Here is a 16,833-nt window from a genome sequence, read left to right on the forward strand (position 1 = left end):
TGTGATCATTGCTAAAAGCCTTCAAGAGCTTCTTCACACCATTGAAACAAAAACACCAATCCCCAGCCTGACGCAGAAAACCTGCATGGCCTGGCCTCCACCTGTTTCTATAGACTCACTTCATGCCCCGTCAGCTCATTATATTCTATCCACAATGGTCTTCTCTCAGTAATTTTTTTGAGATGGTCTCACTCCGTCATCCAGGCTGGAGTGCAGTGGCACCAACACAGCTTACTGTAGCCTCGACCTCATCCTGGATTCAAGCGATCCTCTGGTCTCAGCCTCCAGAGCAGCTGGGGCCACAGGCACACACTATCACACCTGGCTAATTTCTCCTTCTTTATATAGAACTGGGGTCTTGCTATGTTGCCCAGGCTTGTTTCGTAGAATCAAGTGATCCTAGACTCAAGTGATCCTCCCGCCTCAGCCTCCCAGCTTGCTGGGATTACAGGTGTGAACCACTGGGCCCGGCCTCAGTCTTTTTAACTTGCCAAATTCCTCTACCCTGCATGCTTTTCTGGAACATGCCAACTCAGATTTTAGGTCTCGGAATCTGAGAGGCCCTCCATGACTTCTCTGCACCTCAGCTACACTTCCAGGTAAAGTAGGTTCCCCTTGTGTACTCTCTCTCAACAGCTGTTATTTTTCTTCACCTGGCCTCTTCTTCGTTGTTGTTGTGCAATTGTGAGAGAATTTTTGGGTGTCTCTCCTCCTAGCTGGGGCTCCATGAGGAAAACACCAGAGGTTATCAGAATTATAAAAAAAACTCTTGGCGTCTTCTCCATTGTTGTTGTGCAATTGTGAGAGAATTTTTGGGTGTCTTTTTCCTACTAGCTGGGGCTCCATGAGGAAAACACCCCAGGTTATCAGAATTATAAAAAAAAATCCCTTTGTTTCCTCAAAATTTCAATACCCCCTTTCCTCTTTTCGTAGCTTATCGCCTCCCTGTTTTTCACTGAAACAAACTGAAGTAATCGGAAGAAAATTACTTCAGCTTCCCCATGATAAATCTCCCAAATTCCTACATGTTCTGCCAATCCCTCTTTCATAGGGGAGGAAATGTCCAGCCTTCATCTATTCCCCTCTTCACACACCTCGGATAGTAGACCTCATGCCTGTCTGTCATCTGCTTGAGAACTTCAAGCCTGCACTCCTTTCTTTTCTGAATCACCCATTTTCCTTTTCTTGCCAGATTTATCTCATCAGTATAAACACATGACCTCATATATTTTACGTTTTAAAAGTCCTGGCAGGGCACGGTGACTCATGCTTATAATCTCAGGACATTGGGAGGTCAAGGCAGGAGGATTGCTTGAGCCCTGGAGTTAGAGGCGGGCCTGGGCAACATGGCAAAAACCCCATCTCGACAAAAAATACCAAAATTAGCCAGGTGTGGTGACATGTACCTGAAGTCTCAGTTACTCAGGAGGCTGAGGTGGGAGGATACATTGAGCCAAGGAAGTCGAAGTTGCAGTGAGCTATGATCATGACACTGCATTCCAGCCTGCATGACAGAGCAAGACCCTGTCTCCAAAAAAAAAAAAAAAAAAAGTTCTGCTTCAGATACTATCAACTTGGGTATTTTTCTTTATTGCAAATTTCTTGAAAGTATCTGTATTCTCTATTTATGTATTTTCACTGTACTTCCTTTCCTCCATTTCTGCCCTCCCTACTTCTAGAAACTTCATTTGTCGTGATTATTGGTGCCTTTATGTTGCTGTTATCATTGACCACTTTTAGAAATTCATCTTATGTAGCCTTTGAGCAGCTTTTGGAGTGGTCGATTATCCCTTCCTGTTGAAACATTTCTTTCCCCCAACATAATTTTTTTCCAACTTTTATTTTAGAATCAGAGGGTACATGTGCGGATTTGCTACAAAGGTAAAATGCATGATGGTGACGTTTTGGGTGTGAATGAATCTATCACCTAGGTAGTGAGCTTAGTACCCAATAGGTATTATTTATTTATTTATTTTTGAGATAGTCTCGCTCTTGCCCAAGCTGGAGTGCAGTGGCGCGATCTCGGCTCACTGCAAGCTCTGACTCTTGGGCTAACGCCATTCTCCTGCCTCAGCTTCCCGAGTAGCTAGGACTACAGGCACCCGCCACCACGCCTAGCTAATTTTTTTTTGTATTTTTAGTAGAGATGGGGTTTCACCATGTTAGCCAGGATGGTCTCAATCTCCTGATCTTGTGATCTATCTGCCTTGGCCTCCCAAAGTGTTGAGATTACAGGCGTGACCCACCTCGCCCGGCTAGGTAGTTTCTCAGCCCTTTCCTTCCCCCGTCTCTCCACCTTCTAGTAGTCCCCACTGTCTTATTGTTGCTATCTTTAGGTCCCTGAGGACCCAATATTTAGCTCCCACTTATAAGTGAGAACATGTGGTATTTGGTTTTCTGTTTCTGCATTACTTCAATTAAGATAATGCCTCCCAGCTCCGTCCACATTGCTGCAAATAACATGACTGACTTCATTCCTTTTTATGACTGTGTAGTATTTCATGGTGTATGTGTACCACAGTTTCTTTATCCAGTCCACTGTTGATGGATATCAGGGTTGATTCCATGTCTTTGCCATTGTGAATAGTGCTGCAGTGAACATATGGGCCCGTGTGTATTTTCAGTAGAATGATTAGCTGTTTTTTTGGGTATACACCTAGTAATAAGATGGCTGGGTCAGATGGTAGTTCAATTCTTAGTTCTGTGGGAATTCTGCAAACTGCTCTCCACAGTGGTTAGACTAATTTACATTCCTCCCAACAGTGTATACATGTTCCCTCTTCTCTACAGCCTCACTAACATTTTCTTTTGACTTTTTAATAAAAGCCATTCTGACTGGTATGAGATAGTATGGCATTGTGACTTTTTTTTTGCATTTCTCTGATGATTAGTGATGATGAGCATTTTTCATCTTCTTTTGAGCAGTGTCTATTGATGTCCTTTGCCCAATTTTTGACTGGGTTATTTGGTTTTAAGACACCCCAAACTCCTGTTTTTTCTCCTACACCATAGGCTGCTTCTTCTAGAGTTCACTTTCAGCCAGTTCCCTACCTCGATATTGGATCAGACTAGCGCTCAGACCTCATGCATCTTTTCTTTCCTCCTTTAGCTTAGATGATATTGTTTGACTTCAAGACTTTAATTCTTAACCTACACTCTGAGGTTTCATCATTGTACATAACCTTGGGCCTCCCTTGACTTAGAGGGTGTGCATATGAACAAGTAAAAGATCATGTTTCTCTTTTCTCACAGACACAGCAAAAAAGCCCAAATAAGAGTACACAAGGGAATCTCCTCTTTAGTTTTGATCATCTGTGCCACTCTCATCAGTTTCCTTCTTTGTGGTTAGAAAGATGTCTGTTTTCAGGACTCGAAGTCCACAGACTATTTTGGTTGATATGCAGACTGTATTTTACATTTAAATGTCCCTCCTGAAAGGTCCTCCTATGAGCTACATTGGAATGCCACTACTGATGCCAAGACTTCAAACAATTTTATGAAGATTTGAATTAAGAGTAGGAAATGAAAGCTGCTCATAGCAAATTGGCTTCTCTGCCTTCCCAGGAGTCAATTTCTACTTTCAAACAGGAAAATCATAAGTATTACGTTTTTGGTTATTAAATGTATGAATGACACTACAATTTCAGATTGTGTTTTAGGGAGGTTTGTGATTTAAAGCCTCAGATACTACGATATGCATGGTTGTTTAAAATGAATAAAATATATGAAGAATTATTTCTCTTCTGGGAAAATAAGTCAATTAGTATATGTGGAAACACAATATGGCCAGGTTTTTGTGGCTTATTTACAAGATCGATTGAGGTGCCTCCTCTCCTTTTATTATGTGGTAAATTTTTACAGGTTGTTTAGATTTGTCCTTTTCGAACTTCAGTGGTGATATCTGCAGCGGTTTAAAATGTCACTGATTCATAGGGGTGCTACATTTCAGGTGTTAAACAGGACACATTGTCCTGAAGTGTCTGTTTTAACTGACAATAATGAAGTCAAATATTTTTAATATTAAAATAGGCATGATTATATTATTAAGCTAACCTTTACTGATATCCAATACTTAAATGGCGTTTTACACTTAGGGTGACTAAGCGATTACTTAAGACTTCCCTGATTCTCCCCCAGCCTCCGGGCTATGTGCTTACTCTTCCCTGGAGTTAGAACTACATTGTGAGAAATTTGGGCAGCACATACTTTGGTGGAGATACCATGTTTATTTCTTTTCTTTTTTCTTTTTTTTTTCTTGAGACAGAGTCTTGCTCTGTCATCCAGGCTGGAGTGCAGTGGCGCAATCTCAGCTTACTGCAACCACTGCCTCCTGGGTTCAAGCAATTCTCCTGCCTTGGTCTCCTGAGTAGCTGGGGCTACAGGTGTGTGCCTCTACACCCGGCTAATTTTTGTATTTTTAGTAGAGACAGGGTTTCACCTTGTCAGCCAGGCTGGTCTCCAACTCCTGACCTCAGGTGACCCACCCACTTCAGCCTACCACAGTGCTGAGATTACAGGCGTGAGCTGCCGAGCCTGTCCTTATGTTTTATCTCTGTGTCCAAGCTCGGCCTCATGTTTATTTCTAATAGCGTCTAAGCTCCTCCAATTGTGGGACTATACCTTCCTTTATTTCATAGCCCAGGAAGCAGCACAGTGTGTGGCACTGGGACAGAACTCTTTTTTTTTTTTTTTTTTCTTAATTAATTTATTATTATTATACTTTAAGTTGTAGGGTACATGTGCATAACGTGCAGGTTTGTTACATATGTATACTTGTGCCATGTTGGTGTGCTGACAGAACTCTTAATAACTTATTGACTGGAACTAAACCAGATAGAATACAGAAATTTCAAAAATAATCTGTAAGGCAGAAACAATCTCTACAAACATTTATAGAAAAGGTTGTGTTCTCTGGCAAAAGGACTTTCCTGGTTCTTACATGGGGCAGTGACCGGGTTAGGCCTTAAGAGTTGGAGTTTGGGAGTCACTGGCATGGATGGGGGATGACAAGGAAGTTCTGGGGCTACTGTCTGTCAGAGCATCATTAGCAGATTTCTAGAAATTTAGGGCATGATGATTTCATGTGCATTCACAGACCCAAATATGATGGGCTAATGGCTATAGATGGAGACCTGCATTTACAACCAGTAGACAAATCTTGATATAGTCACATTGCACAGCAATGAGAGTGAACAAACAACAGTTAGAACAGTATAGATGAATTTCCTGAATTTAAGGATCACACTGTGTGATTCTGTTTATATACAGTTCTGAAAAAGAAAAAAGAGAAGCAAAATGAATGCTTGATGTTAGAAGTCACCTTGATTGCTATATTAGTTACCCTTGCCTGGGTAATTTGTTCAAGATACAAGGGAACTTTGGGGACTGTGGCAGTGCTGTGTTCTTTGATTGGGTGCTGTCTATGCAGAAATGTTTACGTTGTGGAAAGTTTATCAATTTGTACAGTTAGAATTTGTGCATTTTTTTGTATGTATGTTATACATCAATAAATGTTGAAACACCTAACTTCAATAAAATGTGAGCATGAGTAAGAGAACACCTAAGATTGCTAGAATCTGCCCAGACGTACTAAGGTAGAATCATAGGGAAAACTGACTTGAGAAGGGCAAGGATCTGAGAATAAATGGGCTGGGGTTATTTCAGCTCACTTATACCTGAGACTCCTGAGTTTTATCCTTTTTCATCAAGCTCTAAGGATTCTGTATATCAGGCCAATAATAGGGGTTAGGTTCGAGACAAGACACATTCATGAGGAGGCTTTAAAAGTAATTTGGAATTTCCAATCTGAGAAAGCAGCACTGCAGACTTTTAGGTTTTTCTCCTACCCCCCCCCCCCCCCACCAGCATATTCAGCAGGAAGGGCCACAGGTCTGGAGGTGGCTTTGGGATTCCTTCCTTTGCTCTACTCAGTTTTCAGGAATATCAGGAATTTCTGCTAACTGTTGTTGAGAAATCATTTTAAGGATCATACAAAATCCTGGTAATAATTGAAAGGAATACAAAACTATACTGGGGCCTTATCCCAGGTGCTGCCCAAGTTGCTCTAGGTGGAAGATGAATGTGGATCCCTTTATTCCTTTTACTTTTAGCCAAATGAGTTAGAATCAAACCCTTTTCTTATATGTTAGGTGGCATTCAAGGAGGGTGGAGTCTTTCCCATCCTTAACATGGGGTCAAAATAATGTAGAATTTGTGACACTGGTGTGGGGCCAGTTAGAAAAATTATTCTATTAGACGAAAACTATCCTACCTCATGTTGTAATTCTGTTTATGTTAAAAAGAAAGGCCGGCACAGTGGTTTAGGCCTGTCATCCAAACACTTTGGGAGGCTGACGTGGGTAGATCACTTGAGGCCAGGAGTTCGAGACCAGCCTGGTCAACATAGCAAAACCTCATGGCTACTAAAAACACAAACAATTAGCTGGGCATGGTGGTGCATGCTTGTAATCCCAGCTACTCAGGAGGCTGAGGCATGAGAATCGCTTGAATCCAGGAGGCAGAGATTGTAGTGAGCCGAGATTGCACCACTGCACTCCAGCCTGGGTGACAGAGGGAGACTGTCTCAAAACCAACCAATAAACAAAGCAAACAAATTACCCTTCCTATCCTGTGTGTGTGTATGCTTGCATGCAAGCTCACTGTGTGTTATGTGACCTGCCGTGGAGATGCCAAAAGAAGTTGTGTTTAAGGGATAATGAATTTCATCTCATAATTTTTTTTTAATTTAAAAATTTTAATTGTGGTAAATACCCATAATATAAAATGTATCATCTTAACCATTTAAAAATTTTTTCATTTTTAATTTTTTAGAGATGGGGTCTTGTGATGTTACCCAGGCTGTTCCTGAATTCCTGGGCTCAAGTGATCCTCCCGCCTCAGCCCCCCAAGGTGCTGGGATTACAGGCATGAGCTGCAGAGCCCGGCCAGTCTTTACCACTTTTAAGCGTACAATTCAGTAGTGTTACATATATTCACACTGTTGTGCAACCAGTCTCCAGAACCTTCATCTTACCAAACTGCAACTCTGTACCCATTAAACAACTTACCACTTTCCACTTCTTCCACCCCTGGAAACCACCACTTTATTTTCTGTTTCAGAGTTGGACAACTCTAGGCACCTCATATTAGTGGAACCATACAATAAAGCTTTGTTTTAACTTTTCACCCTGAGCCTGGCTTAGACCAAGACTATGGCTAAAACAATTTTACTGCATATAGCTTAAAGCTGAATAAGCCATCCTGTAAGTTATAGCAGAGGACAAAAGAGGTCAAGACTGTAGGTGAAAAGTAAATGTGATGATCAGGTGGCCCAGAGTAACTGTGCCTTAGATGTGCTATTAACATCTCCTGGAATCTTTGACCTACATTTGCAGTAGGAAAAGGAAGTCTAGGATAAGCAGAAACTTCAGCTGGAAAGCTTGATGGCCTCACCCAACATTCCATGCCCCTACCCCAAATGGAAGAGTTGGGCAGAGGCACTGGTCCCAGAGTGTGCAGAGTTAAGAACTTATTGACTGTGTAGGGTACACTGGGTTCTTTTTCATATAAGTCATCTGATTTTAGTCCTCATATTAATATTATGAAGTTGGTTATAATTGTACCTGTTTTACAGACAGGAAACGAACTAATACGTTGACTTGTCTTCTTCAGAATCCCAAAGTTCATCAATGACAGAGATGGTATTTGACCTTGATTTCATTCTACCCTTCTGTAAATTACTGTCTGTTACGCAGTGGTAGCAGGGGTAATATATTCATGATCGTTATATTAGGGATGATCAAACTGAGTTAACTTATGCTAAGCAATTTTTTAAAAATTACACATTTACCAAGTGATAGAAATAGGAGTTGAAATCAGGACATTATTAAAAATAAGCTGCAAGCCCTTCCAAGATTTGGGACTATCTTTACACAAAGGTTTGCAGAATTCTAGAAGTTAAAAAAGACATTAGTATGTGGGAAGTCCGCATGTGCAGGAGTGATACTGCTGTGGTGACATACAGCAATGCCTTCTTCAGAGGAAATGAAGGTCATGGGGGTCATTTCATGGAAGCCCTTGAATGATCCACCTAAGAATTGGTTCTTAATTTGGTAGGCAAACAGGGTTTTGAAGAATCCTTGATTGAAGGTGATCAGAGCTTGTGCTTTTAGAAAAATCAATCCATACATTAGAAGGTGAAGCAACTGAATGTAAGCATTCTCTGAACACTAAAATTGGAATGACTTTATTGCTTCTCTGTATTCCCTTGACCTTTTCCCAATATCAGCTGGGAAACCTTCTGTTATGTAACATTTAATACAAGACTGTTTTTCCCAAAGGCATTTGACTAGTAAGGCTGAGATCTCAAACTTTTGTATATATACCAAAGAAGACATTTGAATACTAAGTCAGAACAGACTTTCAGTGATGAAGACTGAAATGGGAAATTCCACATGTTGTTTCATAGTTGGCTTTTAAATGGATGAAATAACTGTGTTGCAATGAAGCTTATAACACACATACTCTCTCTCACTCACACACACACACACACACACTCTCTCTCCCTTAGTATTCAGAACCACGGGCTATTTTCTTTTACTTCATATTCCTCTATAACTCTAGAGGTCACTCAGACCCTGTCTTTAATTCAGTTTTGCCCTGGTTCATCTTTAAGCTACATCTGAATTCCTGTTGTGGACTTGCGTTTCTCTTTATGAATTATACAGCTCGCCTCTCTTAACCTGCTAATGTTAGTTGTAACATTCCCTATTACACTGATAGTTTAATTGACTAATTAACTTGTGCTAGTTTGCCAGATACTGGCACAAATGATATTTTTCTTCATCTCTTCAATGGTTGATGTCAGCAATAGAGAGGCAGGTTGATTGGATTCAGAATGGTTCTAATTTCAGAAAAATCAATGTGATAACCTTTGTGTTCAGACTGTATCTCTTCAAACATTTTATGTCCAGTTATATAAAATCAGCTTTAAATTTTGTTTTCAGTGTATTTTTTAACTTTTTTGGTTAGTCTTCTGTAGACATATACTCAAAATATTATTGTTTGTACTAATTATGTCATCCATATAGTTAACAATCTTTTATTAAATACACACTATATTCAAGAAACTGAGCCAGGCACTGAGAAGACAGGGGTGAGTGATGTTAAAAATGACCCAATAGACTTTTATTCACATTCTCCTCAACTCTAAAATGTTGTGAGGTTGCAAATGGACTTACTTGAGTTCTGGAAGTATGAATGTAGTAAACTCTAAAGAAGTGACCATCTTCTTCCATTTCTTATAATTTTCTTTCTCCTTCCTTACTCCTTCCAGCAGGTACACTGGTGGGCACCTGTTCTTGGGTTTCCATGTAGCTACCACCTAAAAGACATCTGTAATTGATTTTTCCAGCCACCTGAACGTGTTGTCACTGCTAAGGTATTGGCCATCAAAGGACTCCCTCAAGCAGAACATTTTCATACCACTTTGACAAAGTCCTTGATTGATAGAATTTTATTATGAACATGAGGCTGTTTTCTCAATGTGACCAAAAAAGGAGGCAATCTTACTTTTTCCTTTAGTTTCCTTTGTGAAAACTCCTTGGGAATGTGAAAATCACAACATGGTCGAGAGCAGGAGTTCTGAAATTTTAGTGTAGTTCAGAATCAACTGGAGGGCTTTAAAATACACACATTTCTGGGCTGTATCCTCAGTGTTTCTTGCTCAGTAGTTATGGAACGAAGACTGAGAATGTGTATTTCTAGTAATCTCCTGGGTAATGCTGAAGCTGTTAGTCCTGGAACACTTGTTTATGAACCCCACTGGTCTGGAGGATAGAGCACCACGCTTGGAGTTGGGAGACAGCTTCTATGTTTACTTTTGCCACAAACTAGTTAGGTAAAAATGAATAAGTGATCTATCCTTATGTGACATTAATATTTTGTTCAAGTTTGCTTATAACTCCATTATGGTCATTTCAAAAAATTGCAACCTAACATTTATGAGAATTGTTTTCTTTCTCATTTCTCCTCCATATTTTCTCCATTTCTTCTGGCTCTAATCTACTTTACTTGGAGTTCCCTGAAGATGCTATACTTTTCCGTGATTCCTTGCTACTGTTTATGCTGTGCCCTAGAACCCTCTCTTCCCTTTGATTAACTTACGAACTCCTATTCATCCTTCATGTACCAGTTTAACACCTCCAGCTCCCCTTAATAAAGGTCATTATTACTTTTAAAGTGTCATGTTACCTTGAACATAATATTTACATTAATATAGGACTCATTTGTTTTTTGGACAACTGCTTCCCTTAGAGGAGATAGTTTTATTCATCTTTTTGTCTCTAGTACCTAGTGCATTGTACAAAGCTGGCATTCAGTAAGTGTTTAGTGCATGATTAAATCTATGTATGTTTCTGCTTTCCTTTGTATATTGTGAATTCGTACATGTACATCTTCATCGTTTTTGCTTTCCTGAGAAAGTAATCTCTTTCTACATTATAGTCCAGTTTTAATGAAGGCTAAATGTAATACAAAATGAAAGACTTAGAATGAGAAGACTTTATATGTTCTTTAAAGTGTCTCCAGAGTCTAAGTGCAATACTGACTTTGTATTTTGTATTGTGCAGTTATTATAACGGAACCTGATTTTAATAATATGTAACGTTTAGAAGCTCTTTTTTGCCATGGACTGCATTAAACACATTTATATAATTTTTGCAATTTTTACAACCCAAAATGGGAGTTTCCGAGTTACTTGTGTTTTATAGAATAAAATACTGAGGTTCAGCAAGGCAAAGTCACATGTTTAGTGAGGAACCTGGGATTCACATTTATTAGACTATTATATTAAAAATAATTTTGAGAGGAGAAAAACATTTAACCAATGAATTTGAATTGCCAAGCACATGTCAACATTTAATGTAATATTCACAAAGACATGAAAGCAGGATGCAGTAAATATTTTGGTCCCAGAAATGAGATGATGGAAAGTTGTCTAGGGGTGTCCTAAGATAGAGTGACTTTGTAAAGCTTTGATAATGTGTCACAACTTTGTGGCAGGGAAAGCAAACATACATATTTTATGTCATTGGTTCTGGGGCAGAGCTCATGCTAAGCAGAAAAGCTGACATAATTCCTGTTCTGTTGTTCGACTGCCAAATCTTAGGCTAAAAAGAAGAAGTTACTGTTGAATGAATGAAGTCTTCCATGCTCCTAGGATTCTGGTTCTTCAAGGCTGAAAGTTAAGAGAGTGGGTTTACCCATTGGCTGGTGAAAGTACTTGCTTACTTTGTCTCAGTGTCGGTTACAGCTCTGTGTGCAAACAGAACATCCAAACAGCAAGGAACTTTGTTCCTGCCTCATTATATAAGGAGGTTGCTTACACAGTCAGTTTGATTTGGTCACCAAATTCTAATCACTAAAATGTAGGCTGCAGTTGTTATTAGTGATACTATTGTCATTAACAATGTAAGGACTCTTTTTAACCTAGAAATGTATCATCATGATATGCTAGTCTGGATTCAACCACATGTCCTCCTACCACTTAAAGCTGACCCTGAGATGAGGACTTGATGCAGGGTGCTATGGGTAGAATGTGTGTTTAACCCCAACATTGATAGGTTGAAACATTAATCCTCAGTGCGATGGCATTCTGAGGTGGGACTTTTATGAGGTAGTTAGGGTTAGATTAGGTAATGAGGGTGGGGTCCACTTGATGAGATTAATGACTTTATAAAAAAAGAGAGCGAGACATGGCATCTCTCTCTCCCTCTGGCAAATGAGGATATGGCAAGAGGGCAGCTATCTGTAAGCCAGGAAGAGGGCCTCCAAGAAGATCCTAACCATGCTGGCACCCTAATCTTGAACTTCTATCCTCTAGAACTGTGAGAAATAAATGTTGCTGCCTAAGTCACCAGTCTGTGGTATTCAGTTAGAATACCCCAAAGTGACTACGATTCAGGGAGTTTGTTTTGGAGGCAATCACAGAAAGTGGAAGTGCAAGAATAAGGAAAGAGAGACAAGGAGAAAAAATAAAAAAAACCCAACAACTATAAAGTACGTGTTAACGAGTTGGTTACTGCTTAAAATTGTCGCACGGGAGGACAAGGACGCTGGGACATTTATCCATAGATTTTATCCCCAATTGGATGAGGATTACCTTGAGGGGCATAGACTCTCACATTTCTGGGTTGCACCTGCATGTGGCTAAGCTACTTTCCCCAGCTTTTAAGAAAGCGATACAGTGGGACACCATGGACACTGGCAAAGAGGCACAGAGCTGTCCACCGCATCAGTACTGAAATTAGGTGTGCAGAAGGGAAATGGCACAATTCATCACAGATGTCTGCTACAGGTAACAAGAATGCTTTCCTGGAAATAATGGCTGAAATGTGATGAAACAGATTGTTCATGCTCTACTAATTCTTTCATATATTTCTATATGCTTTTTTGTGTGTTTTGGGAGATTATAACCACTTCAAGTCAAATTTAGTTTATGGTTGGCAGTAGTGCCAACCTGTCATCATTAAAAACTTTGCAAAATGCCAACTTCTGGACAACTTTGAAAGGACTCAAAAAAGAAAACTAAAACTTTAGTTTTCAAGATCATTAATGAATGACCTTTTATTAGACAGCTAGGTCAGTGGATGGGAATAGATGATTATAAAGCTAGAAAATGACTTACATTTAATTAAATAGCATTCAGAATTTTTTATTTAAAAATGATTTTATTTCTAATTTGTCATTGCAGAGTATTTTTTTTTTTTTTTGAGATGGAGTTTCGCTCTTGTTGTCCTGGCTGGAGTGCAGTGGTGCAATCTCGGCCCACTGCCACCTCCGCCTCCCAGGTTCAAGTGATTCTCCTGCCTCAGCCTCCCAAATAGCTGGGGTTAGAGGTGGCCACCACCATGCCTAGCTAATCTTTGCAGAAACTTTGAAAAGCATAAATTAAAATCTAAAGCAGGAAACTGTATCAATGATAACTTCCTACCCAGAAATAATCACGGTTACTATACTATACAATCCTTCTCAGTCAAAAAATTTTATTACAGATGTGAGTAGGTGATTTTTTACATAATAAATGCCAGTTCCCTATTGAGTGGCAGGTAAGGAAACTAGTATTTATTGAATGCTTTTTATTTGCTAGGCATCGAATTGAATGTTCTATACGCCTTCCCTAATCCATCAGCCTCTGTACTGTTTGTTTTTAGGAAGCTACATTTTCAGCCCCAGAGGCCAGTCTACGTGCATTGGGTACTGCCTCATGCCTGTCTCCAGTCATTGAAAGAGTGCTTTGTCTTCTACAGGCCCCAAGTAAGCAAGTCAGAAAGGTTAAGGGCAGCCTGGAAAATGCTGAGAAGTGTTTTTTCTAATGGAAATGAAAATGGAATAGAGAGAGGCAGGAGGAAAGAGGGAAATGCATTAGAGTAAAGCAATGAAAAAGAAATTTTCTTAAATTTGTTTTCCTCGCAGCACTGTTATATCTGTTTTTATGTCTGCTTGTTCAAATGACTAAGCAGATTTTCCCAATTAAACCATCATTTACAACCCCGCTCATCCCAAACGTGTAAATAAGCTTGCTTTGGGTTTGTCTGACAGGCATTTGCTTTGCTTCATCATTGGTGTTTTGACAATATCACCAGCGATGGAAACAATTCTGCCATACGCCCAACTTCTTCAAAATGCCTTTTTTCCTTCCTTTATCTTTGATTCTTTGGTGTACATAAATAAAACCTGCCCTACTGTATCCTGTTTCTCCTCTTTCTTTTCCTTTCCAATTCAAGAACTTAATTTGTAAATGGTTATTTTTAGCCCTGTTCTCAACTTGCTGAGGACAAGCCTATCCTCCATCCCTACCATGCTGCTGATTGCAGATAACGCAGGCGGCTGCAGGGTGGCGGGCACGATTCGAAAATGTTACTGGTAAGATTGGTGGAGAAGTGGATTGCAGTTGATAGAGACCCCTCTGAGGGCTAGGAAGCCTCAAAGCTTGCTTGCCAGGGTTGAAGTTTGCATCTCCATGTGTAGGGGGAAAAAGCAGATACTATAAACTGTTCCTCCTAGCGTACTCTTGAGACTCAGGGGTGAGCTGAGCGGCCATGACTTAAGAAAATTCTTGACTCTAGGGTCAGAGAAAGGGCTATTTTTGCAACTATGTAGGAGAAAAGAGTCAGGAGGTGGACCAGATCCAGAGGTGGTTCAAGATGAAGCTTTCAGTTAAAGTATAAGCTGGCCAAGGTGGTAGGATTAGCCTAGACAACATAGCAAGACCCTGTCTCTACAATAAAATAAATGTTAAAAAATTAAAGTGTAAATGGCAGTTCAAATCTGATAACCTGTAGGCCATAGGTGGCCCGTAGACATGTTTTGTTTAGTTGCACAGTGTTTTTCTTTAAACAGGTATTTTTGTTGTTATTAAATTATAAATTCAATATTCAATTATGTATTTAACATGAAATTGAATATTACATATTCATTAGATGATACATATTCAAATGTGTATGTACACACTTATCATATGCCAAGAACTACTTTAAACTCTTCATAACCATGAAATGATTTATATCTCATAGCAGCCTTGTGAGTTAGGTTCCAATATTGTTCCCACTTTACAGATGAGGAAATAGAGGCAAAGAAGGGTTAGTTGTGCAATGTCATATATCTTGTACATGATATTAAAATAGTGACAGATTTTTACATGTGAAACAAAAAATTAATATTTCTGACTTCCCTTGAATATTTGGAAGTTCTTGTGAATGTTGGGCTCTCAATCCTCAGGGCAACAAGTACCTCTACTAGAAAGGACATGCATGCTCTAGTTCGTCAGATTTTTCACATATTCCTATTTTCTGTGATCAGTTGACTTTCAGCATTTCTATTATTTTTCCACACTCCTATAGGTATTTTAGAAAATAACATGTGGGATAGAGCCTAGTTTTCAAGTCAAGGAGATAAGGCTTAGCAAAGAAAGAGATTGGAAAATGGCCATGGGCGATGGAGGAAGTTCTGAGAAACTGCTTAGAGTACAGTGGTCTCCAGCATCCTGCCACCCACCTGGGAAGTAACCATAGTCACTTTTCTATTCAGCAATATGTAGTACATGACTGAAACTGAGCTGAATGCAGAGGACACACCTCTGGGTGAAAGTCGAATGGAACTTCAAGTCTCATGGAAGAAAGTGCTGGGTGATCTATGCCCACTGTGTATATTAAAAAGAAGAGGGAATGCTGGTCAGGCACGGTGGCTCACACCTGAAATCCCAGCATTTTGGGAAGCTCAGGCAGATAGGTCACTTGAGCCCAATAGCTCATGATCAGCCTGGGCAGCTCTCATCTCCAAAAAAAAAAAAATTACAAAAGTTAGCCAGGCATGGTGGCGTGAGCCTGTGCTCCCAGCTACTTTGGAGGCTGAGGTGGGAGGATTGCTGAAGCCTGGGAAGTCTACACTGTTGTGAGCTGTGATCATGCCATTGCACTCCAACCTGGTTGACAGAGTGAAACCCTGTTTTTTTTAAAAAAGGAGGGGACATTGAAAGTGGCCATTCTGAGATGGTGAGTTTTATTCTAAGGGCAAGAATAGAAGTTAGCCAGGTGGTGGAAGTTAGCCAGGTGGGGATAGGTCACGACTTACGGCCGTGGAGAATATGCCCCGAAAACATAGCTTTCCTGACAGAGCATCAAGAATACAGAGCAGCAGTCGCAAATGCTGCAGAGAGCGCAACAGGCAGAGGAAACGAACGAAAGATGTTATGTTTGGCGAGAGGGACCTGGAACATGTTGGGGAGGAGACACTAGCTGCCTCTACTGGTTGAGGCATTGGTTTCTGAGTATAAATTTCCGTTTTTTAATGTGATGATTAAAAATGTTTGCCTCATAGTTTTGCTGTAAAACTTACTTTGGGCAATATAGATAAAGTGCTTAGCAGGGAACACGATGCGTCATAGACACTCATCAATATGACTGTTAAACTTAGCATAAAAACTTATACTAAATTTTTGTTTTATAGTTTTTGGTATTGATAATGACAAGATTGATAGTATTTTAAAACGTTATTATTAGAAATTCCACTTTGTGCCATGAGAACAGAAAATTCATGAGTTTCCATAAACGCACCATACGAAGATCCCAGTAGCAGAGCCATGTATGAAATAATGTGCAATAAAGTGACCCTTAGGTGATGGGACGTTGGGAAGCAGCAGATAAAGTGAAAAAGCAAAACCAAACAACAGAAATCCACTCAAAAATGATAAGATTTCTTTCTGCTGTGGAAATATATTTTACATATTTTCATATGAACTAAACCATCCGGGTTCCAATTTCTCCATATCCGTGAGCTTTGTAATTGATTGGAGAAGTAGAGAGAATTCAGGTTTGAAAAGGTGATGGATAATTTCTTTCTCATATGCAAAGTAAAGCTAGACTCTGAAGTTCAAATCTTCATTATAATCCTCTTTATAGCACTTAAAATTCAGAAACAACTTCTTTGTGCAAATAGTCCAACTCTGCATCAGTGTGCTTATCCTAAAGGAAAATCAAGTGAGAGCTTCCCGCTAGAAAAGCCCCACAATCCTGCCAGCAGTTGTCATCTGGATCTGTCATATTTTGCCTCTATTAATATCTGATGTCAGTGATCCTCACAAAAGATGGAGAACAGATGTCCTTCTGGCTGTTGTGTATTCTCTCACCCTCACTTTCTATCAGTTTTTCCTTCTACAAGACATAAGAGGATGAGCTATAGGAAACAAACTGAGTCTTACACACCTAAAATTGGGTTCAGGTGCCTTTGTTGCTTGCTATCTCAAATAGTTGAAAGCTACAGGCTCAGCTAGGATGG

This window comes from Chlorocebus sabaeus, chromosome 5 (assembly GCF_047675955.1).
Source record: "Chlorocebus sabaeus isolate Y175 chromosome 5, mChlSab1.0.hap1, whole genome shotgun sequence".
NCBI classification, from domain to species: domain Eukaryota; kingdom Metazoa; phylum Chordata; class Mammalia; order Primates; family Cercopithecidae; genus Chlorocebus; species Chlorocebus sabaeus.